The following is a 6000-nucleotide window of genomic DNA, read 5'->3' on the forward strand; positions in this document are numbered from 1 at the left end:
CCTATGTAACTCGGATCATGTTATACTTAGATGACTGAGAGGGATGTCTATCTAAGTGGGAGTTCATTGAATAATTTGATTAGATGAACTTAATTATCATGAACTTAGTCTAAATTTACAATATGTCTTGTAGATCAAATGGCCAACGTAGTCCTCAACTTCAACGCGTTCCTAGAGAAAACCAAGCTGAAAAACGATGGCAGCAACTATACGGACTGGGTCCGGAACCTGAGGATCATCCTCATAGCTGCCAAGAAAGATTATGTCCTACTAGCACCGCTAGGTGACGCACCCGTCCCACAGAACCAAGACGTTATGAACGCTTGGCAGGCACTACCTGATGACTACTCCCTCGTTCAGTGCGGCATGCTTTACAGCTTAGAATCCGGGGCTCCAAAAGCGTTTTGAGAGACACGGAGCATATGAGATGTTCGAAGAGCTGAAAATGGTTTTCCAAGCTCATGCCCGGGTCGAGAGATATGAAGTCTCCGACAATTCTTCAGCTGTAAGATGGAGGAAAATAGTTCTGTCAGTGAGCACATACTCACTAAATGTCTGGGTTACATAACCGCTTGACTCAGCTGGGAGTTAATCTCCCGGATGACGCGGTCATTGACAGAATCCTTCAGTCGCTTCCACCGAGCTACAAGAGCTTTGTGATGAACTTCAATATGCAGGGGATGGAAAAGACCATTCCTGAAGTATTTGCTATGCTGAAATCAGCAGAGGTAGAAGTCAAAGGAACATCAAGTGTTGATGGTGAATAAAACCACTAAGTTCAAAAAGGGCAAGGGTAAGAAAACCTTCAAGAAGGACGGCAAGGGAGTTGCCGCGCCCGGCAAGCAAGCTGCCGGGAAGAAGCCAAAGAATGGACCCAAGCCCGAGACTGAGTGCTTTTATTGCAAGGAAAGTGGTCACTGGAAGCGGAACTGCCCCAAATACTTAGCGGACAAGAAGGCCGGCAAAACGAAAGGTATATGTGATATACATGTAATTGATGTGTACCTTACCAGTACTCGTAGTAGCTCCTGGGTATTTGATACCGGTGCAGTTGCTCACATTTGTAACTCAAAGCAGGAGCCGCGGAATAAGCGGAGACTGGCGAAGGACGAGGTGACGATGCGCGCCGGGAATGGTTCCAAGGTCGATGTGATCGCCGTCGGCACGCTACCTCTACATTTACCTACGGGATTAGTTTTGAACCTCACTCATTGTTATTTAGTGCCAAGTTTGAGCATGAACATTGTATCAGGATCTCGTTTAATACGAGATGGATACTCATTTAAATCCGAGAATAATGGTTGTTCCATTTTTTATGAGAGATATGTTTTATGGTCATGCTTCGATGGTGAATGGTTTATTCTTAATGAATCTCGAGCGTAATGCTACACATATTCATAGTGTGAGTACCAAAAGATGTAAGGTTGATAATGATAGTCCCACATACTTGTGGCACTGCCGCCTTGGTCACATAGGTGTCAAACGCATGAAGAAGCTCCATGCAGATGGACTTTTAGAGTCTCTTGATTACGAATCATTTGACACGTGCGAACCTGCCTCATGGGTAAAATGACCAAGACTCCGTTCTCAGGAACAATGGAGCGAGCAACCAACTTATTGGAAATCATACATACTGATGTGTGCGGTCCAATGAGTGTTGAGGCTCGCGGTGGCTATCGTTATGTTCTCACCCTCACTGACTTGAGTAGATATGGGTATGTCTACTTAATGAAACACAAGTCTGAGACCTTTGAAAAGTTCAAGGAATTTCAGAGTGAGGTTGAGAATCAACGTGACAGGAAAATCAAGTTCTTGCGATCAGATCGTGGGGGAGAATACTTGAGTCACGAATTTGGCACACACTTAAGAAAATGTGGAATAGTTTCACAACTCACGCCGCCTGGAACACCTCTGCGTAATGGTGTGTCCGAATGCCGTAATCACACTCTATTGGATATGGTGCGATCTATGATGTCTCTTACCGATCTACCGCTGTCATTTTGGGGCTATGCTTTAGAGACTGCCGATTCACTTTAAATAGGGCTCCGTCGAAATCCGTTGAGACACCGTATGAATTATGGTTTGGGAAGAAACCTAAGCTGTCGTTTCTAAAAGTTTGGGGATGCGATGCTTATGTCAAGAAACTTCAACCTGAAAAGCTCGAACCCAAGTCGGAAAAATGCGTCTTCATAGGATACCCTAAAGAAACTATGGGTATACCTTCTACCTCAGATCCGAAGGCAAGATCTTTGTTGCCAAGAATGGGTCCTTTCTAGAGAAAGAGTTTCTCTCGAAAGAAATAAGTGGGAGGAAAGTAGAACTTGATGAAGTATTACCTCTTGAACCGGAAAAATGGCGCAGCTCAAGAAAATGTTCCTGAGGTGCCTGCACCGACTAGAGAGGAAGTTAATGATGATGATCATGAAACTTCAGATCAAGTTGCTACTGAACTTCGTAGGTCAACAAGGACACGTTCCGCACCAGAGTGGTACAGCAACCCTGTCTTGGAAATCATGTTGTCAGACAACGGTGAACCTTTGAGCTATGAAGAAGCGATGGCGGGCCCGGATTCCGACAAATGGCTGGAAGCCATGAAATCCAAGATAGGATCCATGTATGAAAACAAAGTATGGACTTTGACTAACTTGCCCGTTGAGCGGCGAGCCATAGAAAATAAATGGATCTTTAAGAAGAAGACAGACGCGGATGGTAATGTGACCATCTATAAAGCTCGGCTTGTCGCTAAGGGTTATCGACAAGTTCAAGGGGTTGACTACGATGAGACTTCCTCACCGGTAGCGAAGCTGAAGTCCGTTCGAATCATGTTAGCAATTGCCGCATTCTATGATATGAGATATGGCAAATGGACGTCAAAACAGCATTCCTTAATGGTTTCCTTAAGGAAGAATTGTATATGCTGCAGCCGGAAGGTTTTGTTGATCCTAAGAATGCTGACAAGGTGTGCAAGCTCCAACGCTCGATTTATGGGCTGGTGCAAGCATCTCGGAGTTGGAACATTCACTTTGATGAGATGATCAAAGCGTTTGGGTTTATCCAGACTTATGGAGAAGCCTGCGTTTACAAGAAAGTGAGTGGGAGCTCTATAGCATTTCTCATATTATATGACATACTTTTGGTGGGAAATGATATAGAGCTTTTGGACAGAATTAAAGCCTACTTGAATAAGAGTTTTTCAATGAAGGACCTTGGAGAAGCTGCTTATATATTAGGCATCAAGATCTATAGAGATAGATCAAGACGCCTCATAGGTCTTTCGCAAAGCACATACCTTGAGAAGATATTGAAGAAGTTCAATATGGATCAGTCTAAGAAGGGGTTCTTGCCTGTGTTGCAAGGTATGAAATTGAGCTCAGCTCAAAGTCCGACCAAGGCAGAAGAAATAGAAGAGATGAGTGTCATCCCCTATGCCTCGGCCATAGGGTCTATTATGTATGCCATGCTGTGTACCAGACCTGATGTAAACCTTGCCGTAAGTTTGGTAGGAAGGTACCAAAGTAATCCCGGCAAGGAACACTGGACAGCGGTCAAGAATATCCTGAAGTACCTGAAAAGGACTAAGGAAATGTTTCTCGTTTATGGAGGTGACGAAGAGCTCGTCGTAAAGGGTTACGTCGACGCTAGCTTCGACACAGATCTGGATGACTCTAAGTCACAAACCGGATACGTGTATATTTTGAATGGTGGGGCAGTAAGCTGGTGCAGTTGCAAGCAGAGCGTCGTGGCGGGATCTACATGTGAAGCGGAGTACATGGCAGCCTCGGAGGCAGCACATGAAGCAATTTGGGTGAAGGAGTTCATCACCGACCTAGGAGTCATACCCAATGCGTCGGGGCCGATCAAGCTCTTCTGTGACAACACTGGAGCTATTGCTCTTGCCAAGGAGCCCAGGTTTCACAAGAAGACCAGGCACATCAAGCGTCGCTTCAACTCCATTCGTGAAAATGTTCAAGATGGAGACATAGATATTTGTAAAGTACATACGGACCTGAATGTAGCAGATCCGTTGACTAAACCTCTCCCTAGAGCAAAACATTATCAACACCAGAATTCCATGGGTGTTCGATTCATCACAATGTAACTAGATTATTGACTCTAGTGCAAGTGGGAGACTTTTGGAAATATGCCCTAGAGGCAATAATAAAAGCATTATTATTATATTTCCTTGTTCATGATAATTGTCTTTATTCATGCTATAATTGTGTTATCCGGAAATCGTAATACATGTGTGAATAATAGACACCAATATGTCCCTAGTAAGCCTCTAGTTGACTAGCTCGTTGATCAACAGATAGTCGTGGTTTCCTGACTATGGACATTGGATGTCATTGATAACGAGATCACATCATTAGGAGAATCGTGTGATGGACAAGACCCAATCCTAAACATAGCATAAGATCGTATAGTTCGTTTGCTAGAGTTTTTCCAATGTCAAGTATCCTTTCCTTAGACCATGATATCGTGTAACTCCCAGATACCGTAGGAGTGCTTTGGGAGTACCAAACGTCACAACGTAACTGGGTGACTATAAAGGTATGCTACGGGTATCTCCGAAAGTGTCTGTTGGGTTGACACGGATCAAGACTGGGATTTGTCACTCCATATGACGGAGAGGTATCACTGGGCCCACTCGGTAATGCATCATCATAATGAGCTCAAAGTGACCAAGTGTCTGGTCACGGGATCATGCATTACGGTACGAGTAAAGTGACTTGCCGGCAACGAGATTGAACGAGGTATTGGGATACCGACGATCGAATCTCGGGCAAGTAACATACCGATTGACAAAGGGAATTGTATACGGGGTTGCTTGAATCCTCGACATCGTGGTTCATCCGATGAGATCATCGAGGAGCATGTGGGAGCCAACATGGGTATCCAGATCCCGCTGTTGGTTATTGACCGGAGAGCGATCTCGGTCATGTCTACATGTCTCCCGAACCCGTAGGGTCTACACACTTAAGGTTCGGTGACGCTAGGGTTGTAGGGATATGTATATGCAGTAACCCGAATGTTGTTCGGAGTCCCGGATGAGATCCCGGACGTCACGAGGAGTTCCGGAATGGTCCGGAGGTAAAGAATTATATATAGGAAGTGCTATTTCGGCATCGGGACAAGTTTCGGGGTCACCGGTATTGTACCGGGACCACCGGAAGGGTCCCGGGGGTCCACCGGGTGGGGCCACCTGCCCCGGGGGGCCACATGGGCTGTAGGAGGTGCGCCTTGGCCTACATGGGCCAAGGGCACCAGCCCCAAGAGGCCCATGCGCCTAGGGTTTCAAAAGGGGAAGAGTCCCACAAGTGGAAGGCACCCCCTAGGTGCCTTGGGGGGGAGGGAAACCTCCCTTGGCCGCCGCCCCCTAGGAGATTGGATCTCCTAGGGCCGGCGCCCCCCCTAGGCCCTCCTATATATAGTGGGGGAAGGAGGGCTTTTTGGGCCACGCCTTTAGTTGCCTCCTTCTCCCTCTCCAACACCTCCTCCTCCTCCATAGTGCTTGGCGAAGCCCTGACGGAGTACTGCAGCTCCATCACCACCACGCCGTCGTGCTGCTGCTGGAGCCATCTTCCTCAACCTCTCCTTCCCCCTTGCTGGATCAAGAAGAAGGAGACGTTACGCTGACCGTACGTGTGTTGAACGCGGAGGTGCCGTCCGTTCGGTGCTAGGATCTCCGGTGATTTGAATCACGTCGTGTACGACTACCTCATCCCCGTTCTTTGAACGCTTCCGCTCGCGATCTACAAAGGTATGTAGATGCATCCGATTACTCGTTGCTAGATGAACTCATAGATGGATCTTGGTGAAACCGTAGGAAAATTTTTGTTTTCTCAACGTTCCCCAACACTACGGCGCCCATCGCCGATCGCTGAGGTGGTGGTATTGGTACATATACCTGGCAACCGAACCTACGAAGGTGGGAAATTTTCGGTGCCGACCCTTGCGCAAGCTGAACATGAGAGTGGATGTTGTAGGCTGACGGTCGAA

Source organism: Triticum urartu, chromosome 3, assembly GCF_003073215.2.
Source record: "Triticum urartu cultivar G1812 chromosome 3, Tu2.1, whole genome shotgun sequence".
In the NCBI taxonomy this organism is placed as follows: domain Eukaryota; kingdom Viridiplantae; phylum Streptophyta; class Magnoliopsida; order Poales; family Poaceae; genus Triticum; species Triticum urartu.